Genomic DNA, 14,631 nt, shown 5'->3' with positions numbered 1-14,631 from the left:
ATCATTAATATGAGTATAATTCACTGTTGCAATCAAATTGTATTTATGTAAATGGCATTAGGCCTTACCCATAAAACTACAGTGAGTTATGCTAAACTAAAAACCTCCCTAATTAAAAAGAGATTATTAATGAATAATATTTATGAACTAGGATGGCTTTTTTTTAGATGGCATTAACTTTCATTTAATGGATAAACTGCCCAGAGTTTCTTAAATTGTAAAATTGTGGAGCTAATAAAGATTAAAATTCTCAGATCCCATATGAAGGCTTTTCTAGTGATTTGTGATCTTGGAACCATTCTCAGTTGGTGATACGTAAGGTCTACAGGTCCAGAGGAGAATCAAAGTTAATCCATTAAGGCGAAAGCGGGTAGGAGCCACCTTAATTTTAAAGCTGTACTTTGGCGGAAGTGGGTGACATACGGTCAAGGCCAAAACTCTTAAGGTGCTCATCTTGGAGTAATGGAAATGCAGGACTGCAACAGTGGTGTTGAGGGGAATAGTTTTAAATCTTACTGGATTATTTGTACAGCAATAAAAGTAAAGATATCTCTTGTTGTACAAACTATTCCTTGAACCTTTAATTTCCATGGGCCCTTTCCTTCCTTTATAATGGAAGACTTATTTTAAGTACTGATCGTGGAAAGGTTCCTTGAGGAACCAAAGTGGTGTCCAAGCATGGGTGTTAAAACATCTTTTGTGACCTTTTTTTTTTTAAGTGTAGAGGGGAGGACACTTTTTAAATCAACTTAATGCTTATCAGATGGACCAATGGTGAGCTTGTCTACACATCTGCTCTTACCTACACCCTTTTTCCTTTTGGGGAAGTGTGTTGCTGGCACTCCCGAATTACCCGTTCAGGATGGTGCAGTTATTGGTGTTCAATGCCATTATCAAAGGTAAGAAGTGACCCACCTTATGTGATGGTATTGTGAAGGCAATAATTACTGAGACAATGTGTTTTGTAAGACAAATTAACATGGAATCCATAATATTGCCTTCAGTCGCATTGAAAAAGTGGGACTCAGCATCTGGAATCAGGGTAGAAGCACCTGTTGTTTTTTTTTTTCGGACAGGAGTCAAGGCACTGTTTAACAAACCGAGTAGTGCTATTATTGGATCTTTTGGCCAGAAGCAACCATAATGTAAGTTTTTAAAACATTTTGATGGATTGGTTTGCTTACAATAGACACGCCTGTCCCAATATTAGATTTCGCACTTGCGATCCTGCCCATGTGTCCACAAGACTTCACACAATATTCTCAATTGTATATTGCGAGCTATCTAATTAAACCTTAGAATTCAGCAGCAATTTAATTACTCTAGTTTTCCTGTGTAAACCCAATGAACATAAGGATACTGATAAACACATCGGCACATGCACTTTCGCTACTCACGTAATAAATTTTGGAAAATTTGATTTCAAATAGAAAATGTTGTTTGTTTTAAATAGTAAAAAAGGGGGGAGAATATTTCAACAATATACTAGCTTTTGCTGTATTTTTTGGATTCAACATAAATGCAGGCTTGGTGAGCAGAAGAGACTTAAAAAAAAAAAAAACATTAAAAATCTTACTGTTCAAAAACTTTTGACTGGTATGTCCATTAATGAAATATGGTTTTATATGCTGGGTATTACGCTGGTAATTGAAGTTCAGCTGTGAAATATAAAAGATGGATCATGAATCTAAAGCGTTGGTTGGCTATTGAAGCAAATAACTTGTGTTATTGAGTATATAACAAAATAAAGATCAAATATAAAAACAGTATAATTCCTGTAATTCATTTTATAGTATGCTTAAAACTACGTGTACTTAGTTTTACAGCAATTTTACAGTGGTTGAACACAGCAACTTCTGGATGATTGTTGCCAATAAGTTACTTTTAATTTGTCAAACATTTTACGTTATATGCTCTTTTGGAAAATCAAACTGTGGTTGCATTATCATAGGCTATTTTGCAAACAAAAATAGCTCCTACGCACATAATTACATTTCTTAGCTGAATAGTGTCGCCGCCTTTAAAACTTGTTCATATTACTTTTAGAAGTAAACTATCCCTTTTAAGTGACAGTTTGTCATTCAGGCAGATAGTAATGGCAGGGCTTAATTATAACCACGCATGCCTTGTAAATGCTCTTGTAAATGTTTGAGTAGTTTCAAATAAATGCCTTTTGGGTTTTTTTTTTTTTTTAAAGGTATGATAGCTGAGGAGTCTGCACATGGCCAGGAATAATACCATTTTATCCTGATCTATTCAAGTGTGTGTGTGTTTGTTTTTTTTTTGTTTTTTTTGTTTTTGTTTTGTTTTTTTTCTTTTTTTTTTGTTTTTTTTGTTTTTTAGAGAGTGAGTTGAAAGTCATTTTCTTCAGTTTAAATATTTTAAATCATGTAGTTTAAATGTATTAAGCACCACATAATAGGGGTTTACCCCCAAAAAAAACAAAAAAAGCTTGTAACACAAGAGTTTGAAAGGTTAATTTGCAATTAGCACATTAAGTTTATCCAGATGTGTGAATTAATAAAGAAATCTAAATGGGGCCCAGTTTCTTACCCACTGTGGTCCGGCAATAAACCCATTATGGGGGCCATTTGTTGGGTCCAGTGTGAATGACCCATTTGGGCCCCATGAGAGTTATTTATGTGGGCCCACTTTGTGCCCTGTTTTATAAGAACCCATGTGGGCCATATAATGAAAATCTAGATAGGGCCCACTTAGAGCCTATTATGGACCCATTATGTGCTCATATGGGCTAACACCCATGCAGGGACCAAGAGCCAGCCCATCAAAAACCCACATGGAAATGTTGGGTAAAAAAGTCAAATCCAAAAACAAAGTAATTTAAGGTAAAACTACTATGCCTGCCTCGACTGGTAGGAATCCAAATGTTTCTATTTTCACAATGTATCTGGATGCTAAAATATTATTTAGCCTATTATGTAATAGGCTTTGTACTTTCACTCGGATCGACATCATCCTTCACATCAGCTATATCAACACTGTGGTCATGCTGAACGCAACAGATTGTACAATGGAGCAGTGCAACTTTTTATGTTTCTTTAACGTATTTTATCTTTAATAATAAAACAGGCTGCAATGTCGCAAAAATATGTTGTGTCTGTGTGTGCATGACGGGCACGGCGGTGAGATATTGGTCATTAGCAAACGCTGGTTGGAGTTATACAGATAGAAGCAAACTGCCTTTTCCAAAACTGTCAAGTGCCGTTTGCAAAATAAATAAAACTAAAAATAAGGCAAGTGCAAGTTTATTTATATAGCAGCATTTCATACACAGATGGTTATTCATAGTCTTACATAAAAGTGAAGTAAAATAATCATTTAAAAAATCAAAACAATAAAACAGGGAACTTACAAAACTTTTTAAATGATTTTAGCAATTGATTTAAAATTAATTTAAAACAGTTAAACAATATAAAGTTATTATACATAAAACTACAGGTGTAATCAGTTTGGACGTAGCACAGTGCTCATTTTTATGAAATGCACGGCTAAACAGATGAGATTTGACAGTCTGCATTTTAAATGTGGCTCCCAATGTTTAGGACATCTGATCTCTTCTGGAAGCTGATTCCAACTGCGGCCTAATGAGCTAAATAGTGGACTCCCATTGTTTTGTGTGGACCCTTGGTACTTTCTAACTAACTCGATCCTAATGATCTTAGTGGTCTGTTAGGTTTATTTTTCAGAGAGATTATGTGCAATGTATTTAGGTCCTGTGCCATTAAGTGATTTATAAACAAGTAAAGTACTTTTAAATCAATCCTAAATATAACTTGGAAGTGAGTGTAAAGACCTGAGGACTGGTGTGATATGCTCAGATAATTCTGGTTCTTGTCAGAATTCTGGCTGCAGCGTTCTGGATGATCTGCAGCTGTTTGTTCAGCTCTTTTCCTCGATTTATCAAAGGCTTATGGACAGTTGGTCATAGCATCCTATTAAAAAGACTTGCCACTGTTGGTCTTTCTGATTCTGCTATACAATTGGTTTGCTGACTATCTATCAGGTAGAACACAGTCTGTGGTCTTGAAATACTGTATGGCATCTGTCCTGTCCGTTTCAAAGGGTGTCCCCTCAGGGATGCAGTTTTGGGGGACCCATTTTATTTTTGTTATACATAAATAATATTTGTGATAACATCCCAAACACATAAATATCATCTTTATGCAGATGGATTTCTGTTATTTGATTGTTTTCGCGCTCATCAGCTTTCGCAAGCACTCAATGTTTACAGTCAGCATTTATTACTGGTTTCAGTCCCCCTTGCCTTTGTCAACTTAAGCTGGTTTTAAATATAGGTAAGACTAAATTAATGATGTTTTTGACCTCTAAAGTTGAACCAAAAAAATGTCCTGATATTTTATCATTGCAAGGCACTAAAATTGAATGTGTTATGTGTTCTAATATCTGGGCATTGTATTGGATAGTCAGTTAAGTGTTAAAGTGCATATTGACAAAATTAATTTCCAAAACTTAAGCAAAACTTGGTTTTTATTACAGAAACAGAACGTTATTTTCATTTAATGCTAAAAACTTGATGTAGTTTTCCATAGTGCCTTAAGTTTATTACTGGGGTGTAGCTATCAACACACATCACTGCATTTGTATATGAATGAGAGGCAGAGTTACCATCCTTGCATACCCGAAGAAGTTTTAATTGGTATTGGTTTTATTTATAAGTCGGTAAATCTGGGTGTCATCTGCCCTACTGTGATAGGCAATTTGGTTCTTTTCTAGTTTATTGACTTAGAAGGAGAGCCAGATCTACCAAGCGTAAACAAAGAAGCGGTGCAAAGAATTGAGCCCCTCGTGGGGATCTTCCACTTGAGGACTTATGAGCTCCCCTATCGCTAGAACCACAAAACAACAAATAAATAAAAATGTAAAGCTTTGCAAAGATAAGAGAGAACACTGTTTTCTGCTGTCTCGTTTTCCTGTCCACTTGAACTTGGTGGATCGAATCAAAACATAAACCGAAACTAAGCATTTTTTCGTTTTGTTAATCTGTCATTGAGTTAAGTGCAACAACATTTAGTGCTAGGCCAATATAGGTTATTCCTTTTTATGTAAGCCTATAGATTCTTTTTCTGTTTATCATCCATTCGACAAGCGTCTAACGCTCGAGACGAAGCGTGTTAAGACAATCCCCTTTTTTTTGTTATATTTTCCAAGATTCTTACGACTTCATGACATCCTAGATAAAAACTACTATGCATGAGCCCCATTGAACGAAGGTTCCGTCGCTCAAGTTGTTATATCCTATGAATGAACAATTCACACAGGCATGAGCGGCGGGCAATTTCACACTGTGGATTGCGTCCACCATTACATTGTGCATATCTGAATTCCTGTGGGGTTGACAGCCACATTTCAAATATTAAATGGAAACGGTAAAATAATTTTATTAAGTCAGTTAATAGCGGATTTCATTTCTTTCCTATTTTGTTTGGAACTATAAAAATTTGATCTTCATTTCTGGTTCTGTCTTCCTGGTCAACCATTCCCATTCATTTCTGGTTTTTCCCTTTTTATTGCCTTGAACCGGTTCAGAGCCCTGGGGACTAATATTAATCTGTTTAATTTTTTTATTCCGAGGTCACCGTAACCAACCCAGATCCAGTTCCCCGTGTCCAGACCGATAGTGGATCAGCTCCTAGAGATTCATGGTAAGGGCCATCCATATAATTAAACCATTCTTAAATATTGAACGTTTATTGCACAAAGGTCCCAAAAACAAACTTACGATTAGATGATTTTCTTCACAAAACTTGGCTATCTGTCCGTTGACAATAATGCAGGTGGAAATTCCCTGGAGCAGGAATGTGATGGGCACGCAAAAACTGTGATAAAGGCGCTATATGGTCTGGAATTAACGTGATGTTTTGGAATCACGTGTGAATGACCTTTTAAAAACGGTTGGTTTGTCACTTGTGCAACATCTCGAGCATTTTTGTTTTCTTGCACAGGTTTCACTAATTAATATCATTACTTTGAGGATTAGGGCGATTTCACTTTTGATTCTTCCCACCGCCGCAATAGAGTTTGTCGAATCATTTTTAAGAATGCTTCAAGCAAGACAGTCAAGGACTGCGTTTCATTTACAAACTCAAGACCAGGCAATTTATGAGTCGTTGTATTGTTAATAAAACAAAATCCACAAATAATCCACAGTGACTCCAGTCCACCAATAAATACTTGTGAAGCAAAAAGGCTATGTTTTGTAAGAAACGAATTACATTTAAAGAGAATTTAACTTAAATTTATGGAGTCCATAATCCATATTAAATCCAAGTGAAAAAAGTTGTTGTCATCTTGAATCAGGAAAGAATGTTAGAAAATCACAGGATCAGCACTACTTATTATTTAAATAGTATTATTAAAATTATGGATACTTTTTTGGCCAGAAGAAACATTTTGGAAGTTAAAAACTTCTTGTTTATTATTGTGATATTTTATCAGCTCTGGGACTTTCATTCTGATGCCACCCATTTACTGTCAGCGGATCCATTTGTGGGTTGCAAGTGATGTAATGCTGACATTTATTTCCATAATCTTTTCCAATATGAGAAACTAAAAACGCCATAAAAAAAAGAGAGATTTTTATGAATATCCTCTATTATTTGAGTGATATAAAGGGTTTGGGGGGGCCCTTTATAAATGACAGGAATTGTCCTATCACAGACAAACTGTCAAATGTTAATTGTAAATTGGTGATATGGTAGATGAAACTCTACATTCCTTATCAGCCTTCCATTGGCTATGCATTCAGAAAGGGGGTGTCCGCATTTGTTAATGCATAAACCTACAGGTCCAGAGGAGAATCAAATGTAATCAAATCAAGCTGAAAGGGGGGAGCCACCTAAATTCAAAGCTGTACTATTTGCAACGACGAGCACTGTTTGGTATCGTGTTAAAGTTGTCAGGATGGGGTCTTTTGCAAATGTGTGTTTTTGTTGCTGGTTTGCGTGTGGTGTTTGATCTGAGGACTGCTTTTGGAAGTTTGAGATCAGTCAAGTCCAAAAAGCAAGAAGCCTTCTAGCATATCCATCTATCAGCGTGCCTGCCTTTTTCCTTCTGAAGGGCTCCTGGAAGACGTTGCAGAAGGCTTACTCCTTCCAAGAGCCTCTTGGTGTTCATGGAGAAACAGGTGTTGCAGGGTCCAGTGAAGCCTTTAGACTGGAGGTTTCTATTTGTTCCGAGAGGTGCCGAGCAAGATGGCAGTGGACTTCCATTTGAGGCAACCTGTGACACTCTGTGCAGTAGCTATTCAACGCGTGAGAACCGATTCATAGTGGAGGTACAACAGGACTTGTTCAGCAATGGTCAACTGATCCAGCCATCCTGGTCTGGACTTTGGGAAGATGTCCTGTTGTCGGCTTCAGTCCCAGGCTCTAAGGTGCTCTTCTTTATGGATGGAATGAACGGCAGACTGCAACAGTGTGTTGATGGTAAGAGCTGTTGTTGCGTTACTGGATTTATTGTACACTACTAAAAATGGATCCTTGTTTTGGTATCACCGTTCCCTGAACCTATACAACATCCATGGGATGGTTCTTTTATGTGTGAAACACTTGATAACCAATCACTCAGGGGTAAACTAAGTTAAGTACATGACTTGCTAAGACCCCTTTTGGAATGGGTTTCTTTTTTGAGTGAACCCTCTTGGTAACCAATCATCATTCTCCTATAGATGACCCAGGATGAGTTGTCTACACACTTTGCTCTTACCTACAACTCCTGAGGGCCGTGCGGCCTCCGATTATCCGTCAGGATGGTGCAGTCAGTGGTGTTCACATGCTCATTATCAAAGTAAAGTGACCTTGTGACTTGTGGCAGTGCTTAGTGGGGGTGGACTGGAAGCCCATTTAATTGGTAACGTCTTGAATGGCAGGGTTTCATAATGTCAGCATAATGCTTGAGCCAACTTGGGTCCCTTATGCCTCCAACAGCGGTGGTGAGAGTCTTGCTGTTCTCCCCTTAAGCTCATAGTGTTTGTGCAAATTTCTCTAGACGTTCTGCTTATGAACGTAGGCTGTGCCTAAATTGTCTTTCCCCTCCTTGCAGATGACTGTCCTATGAGAGCCCTTCAACTCTTACTTCCTGGGTGACATTATTAATATTGATGCATTGTGAAGTGTACAACACGTCCCTCTGCGTGTTTGTGGACGCGCTGTGTGGCCACCCAGTCCCTGATTGAACGCCCTTTGCCGAGAATTTGTTCATTGAGAATCATGGGTTGTTCATGTCCCCCAGGCCTGCAGAGTTGATTTCGCTAACCACTTTGTCCTCTGAGAACTGTATTTTTTATTTTTTTCTTCTCTTTTTGAAGATGTCTTGTGGATGCCAAGGTCCCTCTTCCAGCTCACGCTTCTCCTTTCGATCCCAGGAAACAAAATCTGGTTCAGCTGGAGCCTTCATGTTCCAGGGGGGATCCAGTCCTTCCCGTATGTATTGAGTGTTTGAAAATGATCGCTCCCATTGTGCGCTCTGGTTTGTGACTCCTACAGTGGTGTCTCTTGAGATCTACATAACTTGTCCTGAAGGCCCCTCATTTGCTTCTGCCCCTAGTGATGTGCTCCACAAAATCCCCGTTCCTTTGCCAATGGGTAAGTTCATACACTTAAGAATATATTAAATTTGTTGCCAGTCTGACTTTCCCGCATTGCAGGTGCTTGCTGCTGATTGGCACCACCAGTTTGCCGTTGCTGTGCTCCACATGTGGTCTTGATGTGGAATTGCTGCTTCTCCTTCTGGATGTAGAAGGTGCTTTTAAGCTTGGTTTTTGCACACTTCAAGCACGTTAACGCTGTCTGCTCTTTCTCGGTGTTCGTGGGAGGGAAGCCTCACTCGGTCCGTATTGGTCAAGAGCAGACAGAAGACTTTAGCTGTTCTCATAAATGTGGGGGCAAACTTATTGTTTCTGGTTTTTTTTTTTTTGTTCTTGTCTAGTTTAACCAATTGACTTGAGTGCTGTAAGAGGTGGAAGCGGGTAGGCTACTGTACCTGTTCTCTTGCCAAAAGAAAGTCTCCCGCCCGCAAGTACCTGATGAGCGCCCTTCGAGATATTTGTTCATTGAGAATCATGGGTGTGTTCATGTCACCAGATGCTGCAGAGTTGATTTGAGTAACCACTTTGTCCTAGGGGGACTGTATTTTTATTTTTTCTTATTTTTTTAGATGTCTTGTGGATGCCAAGGTCACTGCTTCCAGCTCTCAAGGCTTCATGCCTCGATCCCAGGAAGACAAAATCCGGTTCCAGCTGGAGGCCTTCATGTTCCAGGGGGGATCCAGTCCTTCTGTATGTATTGAGGTTTGGAAAATGATCGCCCCATTTGCTCTGGTTTTGTGACTCCTTACCAGTGGTGTCTCTTTGGTAGATCTACATAACGTGTGTCCTGAAGGCCACTCTTGCTTCTGCACCTAGTGATGTGCTCCACAAATCCTGTTCCTTTGCCAATGGGTAAGTTCATACCACTTAAGAATACATTAAAGTTGCCATGTCTGACTTTTCGCCTTGCAGGTGGCTTGCTGCTGATGGGAACCACCAGGTTTGTGGTTGCTGTGACTCCACATGTGGTCTTGATGGTGGAATTGCTGCTTCTCCTTCTGGAGGTAGGAAGATGCTTTTAAGCTTGGTTTGACACTTCAAGCACTTAACTCTGTCTGCTCTTTCTAGGTGTTCAGTGGGAAGGGAAGGCCTCACTGGGTCCTGTAGTGGTTCAAGAGCACAAAGAAGATTTTAGCTGGTTCTCAATAAATGTGGGGGGCAAACTTATTGTTTCTGGTTTTTCTTGTCTAGTTTAACCAATTGACTTGAGTGCTGTAAGAGTGGGGGAAGCGGGTTAGTCCTACTGTACCTGTTCTCTTGCCAGAAAGAAAGGCTCCCTTTTCTCGTTAGGGAAGTTAATATTAACCCTTTTAAAGAGACCTGTTGTGCTCCCTCTGTAGAGTACCGTAAAGGTGGAATACATTGCCCATGATGCTGTAAAGGGAATTCTGTTAATTGGAATTTGTGCTAAGAGTTCTGCGTGAACATCCACTGCAGATATTTTGCATGCATCTTATGCAGTGGACTTGTGTTGGTAGCTTCAAATGAGCAGTCTAATTTCTCCTTGCATCCCCAAATAGATTTGATCAGTTAAATTTGTTTCCCAATCTTCCTTGTTATCTCGCCTGTTTCTGAATCAGTGTTCAATAAAAATCGCGACTCCCAGTTTTCAACCTATCAACGGTGGCACAACATTTTCCACTTCTGGAATTTTCCACCTTCAGATGGGTTATTTATAGGTTTTACATTTTGTTAGGAAAATGGCATGCATCTTGAGTTTAATATCTGGTGTGCCAAACTTGCAGAACCTCTTACTGATATAAAGGTTTTCATGCAGTAGCAGTTATAATTCTGAAACATCATTGACCTAAATAACACTCAAATTGAATTGTTGTCTGGAATCTGTGGATGACCATTTTGAAAACTGTTGGTTTGTCACTTGTGCAACATCTTGGGCTATTTGTTTCTAGCACAGTTTCCATATTAAAGGGATACTCCACCCCAAAATGAAAATTGCCATCACTTACCCCCATGTCGTTCCAAACCCTCGTAAGAGCTTTGTTTGTCTTCGAACAAAATTTAATATATTTTGGATGAAAACCAGGAGGCTTGTGACTGTCCCATAGACTGCCAAGTTAAATACACTGTCAAGGTCCAGAAAAGTGTTTTCTACGTAAATTTACGCTTTGATTTGGAAGAAAACCGTGCATCCTTGTCATGGCTGGCAATAGTGTATGCAGAAGTGTTAATTTCGTTAACAAAGACGACGATGAAATATTCGTTAAACACTTTTTTCTGTGACTAAGATGAGACATTGACGAGCTAAAAATAATATCTGATGACGAAATTATGACAATTTATGCTACGTCTTTAACTAGACGAGACTGGACTATAATGTTATTTGAGGACTACCGGACATTCAAAATGCATCCTATAGGCTATTGTCCTTCAAAATGTGCGTCCCTGTCATTGGATTGTGATCGGATAAGGGCCGTTTGCATATCTAGTCAGTATAGCATCCCAGTGGATTGATAGGCTAATAAAACGCAAAACTAGCGATCTGAAACAATGGCCTCAGGACCTGAAGGGGTAGGGATAAGGTAACCAGACGTCCCGTTTTTCCAGGGAGTCACAATTAGCTTTGTCGATTAACTTAAAGTTAGTGAAGGTGGGATAGGCGAGAATCATGCTGATAGAAGTGTTATCTCTCTCGCGTTTCCACTTCCCTCAGTTCTCATATGGAGCGTCTGCGATTAGTTCTCAGCTCAAAACACACAACAGTCCAAATGTTTATCGTGTAGAGTATCTCACGTAAATACAGTAGATTAAGTGAACGTGAACAGGTGGGTGAAAACTGAACATGTCAGTACTTCATGCATGCCTTCTGTCTTAAAAGGACAGCATTCCAAATTAAATAGCTATCTGTCATTAATGTTAACCAACCAAAGATGTTAAATATATACATGTTAAGTAAAACCTACTGTATCTGAAAAATGAGTTTAATTTGTATCTCTATTGTATTTGTCTTATTGTGCTTTTTAAAAAAAAAAAAAAAAAAATATATATATATATATATATATATATATATATATATATATATATAGTACATATAAACGTTTGGAAACATTACTATTTTTAATGTTTTTGAAATAAGATTAGTCTCTTCTTAATGCTTTCAAGCCTGCATTTATTTGATCAAAAATACAGAAAAAAACAGTAATATTGTGAAAATATTATTCCAACTTAAAATAATAGTTTTCTATTTGAATATACTTAAAAAAAATAATTTATTCCTGTGATGCAAAGCTGAATTTTCAGCATCATTACTCCAGCCTTCAGTGTCACATGTAACATCCAGTCTATCACATGATCATTTAGAAATCATTCTAATATTCTGATTTATTATGAGTGTTGGAAACAGTTCTGCTGTCTAATATATTTGATGAATAAAAGGTTAAAAAATAACTGCATTTATTCAAAATTAAAAAAAAAAAAATTCTAATAATATATATTCTAATAATATTTTTTCTTTACTATCACTTTTTATCAATTTAACACATCCTTGCTGAATAAAAGTATTGATTTTATTTAAAAAAAAGAAAGAAAGAAAAAATTACTGACCCCCCCAAATTACTGACCAGTAGTGTATATTGTTATTACAAAATATTTATATTTTAAAAAACATAGCTTCTTTTTTTATTTTTATTTTTTTTTTTTACTTTTTATTCATCAAAGTATCCTAAAAAAAAAGTATCACATGTTCTGAAAAATATTAAGCAGCAGAACTGTTTCCAACTTTGAGAATGAATCATCATATTAGAATGATTTCTAAAGGATCATATGATAATAATCCTAAAAATTCAGCTTTGCATCACAGAAATAAATGATAATTTAAAGTATAATAAATTTAAAAATGATTATTTTAAATTGTAATAATATATCATAATATTACATGTTTTTTTTCTGTATTTTTGATCAAATAAATGCAGGCATGATGAGCAGAAGAAACTTCTTTCAAAAACATTAAAAATAGTAATGTTTCCAAACTTTTGGTCTATACTGTGTATATATATATATGTATATATATATATATATATATATATATATATATATATATATATATATATATATATATATATAATATATATAAATATAAATAAAATGTGTTTTATAAGTTGCTCCTTTTTCACTTAAATTATGACAGTTTTCATTTTTTGTGTGAACTATCCCTTTATTCAAGTTTTTCCAAATTCAGTCCTTGGTTCAAATTTCTCATAAGCTTAATTGATTTGGTCTAAAGAGAGAATTAATGATTATTTTTAGTTTAAAGACTACATATAAAAATAGCTACCAACATAAATTTTGGTGACTACAGTTTGGCTAAAACTATTGACTAAACGTAATGACTAAAAGTTGACAAAAATGCAATCACTTTTCATTGACTAAAACTCAAATGACTAAAAAAGTGACTAAGACTATTAAGCATTTTCATCTCAAGATGAAGACTAAGACTAAATCAAAAATGCCTGCCAAAAATTAACACTGGTACACAGTTTGCCTTCAGCAGGTGTTTTCCAAAATGGTGTGTGACGGGTGATGTGGGGAGAGACAGAGGAGACCACTTGTTGAATAAAGTTGTTATTTTTGTTTTATTCATGTACAAAGTGTTCTCGTCACTTCATAACATTACGGTTGATCCACTGACGGCAGATGGATTATTCTGATGATACTTTTCTGGACCTTGATGGTGTGTTTTACAAGCCTCCAGGTTTTCATCCAAAATATGTTAAATTGTGTTCGGAAGGCGAACAAAGCTGCGGCATAATAGCTAAAAGCGGACTCTGTTTGTTTTGTGTGAAGCCTTGGTATTTCTAACTGACTCGATCCTAATGATCTGAGGTGGTCTGTTAGGTTTATATTCAGTGAGCATAGGGATGGGCAGTATTTCAAATACATGTATTTGAAATACAAAATTGTATTTGTGCTTTGACATGACTTCTGAAACTAAGGTCTGTCTCCAGAATCACACCAAGATTCTTGACTTGATTTTTAGTTGTTTGACCCCTAGTGTCAAGGTATGCATTCACCTTGAGAACTTCATCTTTGTTTCCAAATGCAATGACTAGTTTTCTCTTTGTTTAACTGAAGAAAATTCTGGCACATCCAACTATTAATTTCATCAGTGCATTGGCAGAGGGAGTCAATGGGGCTGAAGTCATTTGGAAATAAGTCTAGGTAAATCTGGGTGTCATCTGCATAGCTGTGATTGGCAATTTCATTATTTGACTTAGAGGGGAGTATATACAGGCTAAACAAGAGCGAGTGCAAGAATGAGCCTCGTGGGACTTCCACTTAGACTTATGCTCCCCTATACTCACAAAACAACAAATGTATATATGTTTATATATATATAAATAAAATGTAAAACTGTTTAAATTTTCCTTTCCTTTAACTTTTGGATCGCATCACAATAAAGTGAAAAACCCAATATAGAAACTCTGCACTGTTTTTTCCATTTGATTATCTGTCAATGATTTAAGTGAATCTGAATTGGTTGGACAAATGGAAAGATAAAAATAGTTTTATTAAGAAGTTATGGCCATTTCAAATTTTCTATTCTGTTTGGAACTATAAAATTGAATTTGATGTTTTTAGATTTCCATTCCCTTAGAACAGTTCAGAGCCCTGGCTAAATATTAAAAAATCTATTTAATTTTTAATCCGAGGAGTCACCGTAACCACCCCAGATCCAGTCCAATACTCCAGACCACAGATAGTGGATCAATCCCTAAGGGATATGCCATGAAGTAGGGCATCCTTATAATTAAACCATTCTAAATATTGACGTTTATTGCAAAGTCCAACTAAATTAGCTGGAATTTTTCTTCACAAAACTGGCATCCCGTCCGCTACCAATGCAGGTGGAAATTCCTGGAGCAGGGGATGTGATGTCACGCCTAACTGTGATAAAGGCCTATATGGTCTGGTTTGTCAAAAAGCTTTGTTTGTAAGAAACAAATTAATTTAAGGAATTTAACTTAAATTATGGAGTCCATAATCCATAT

The 14,631-nt window shown here is 36.8% G+C and overlaps 1 pseudogene; it reads left to right on the top strand.

Annotated features, from left to right (window-relative positions):
- The first annotated feature begins 862 nt into the window (after positions 1–862).
- On the top strand, positions 863–9,822 carry LOC109045302 (annotated as a pseudogene).
- Positions 9,823–14,631: the final 4,809 nt, after the last annotated feature.

The sequence above is a fragment of the Cyprinus carpio genome, chromosome B17, assembly GCF_018340385.1.
Source record: "Cyprinus carpio isolate SPL01 chromosome B17, ASM1834038v1, whole genome shotgun sequence".
In the NCBI taxonomy this organism is placed as follows: domain Eukaryota; kingdom Metazoa; phylum Chordata; class Actinopteri; order Cypriniformes; family Cyprinidae; genus Cyprinus; species Cyprinus carpio.
This window is presented reverse-complemented; position numbering and strand designations above follow the sequence as displayed.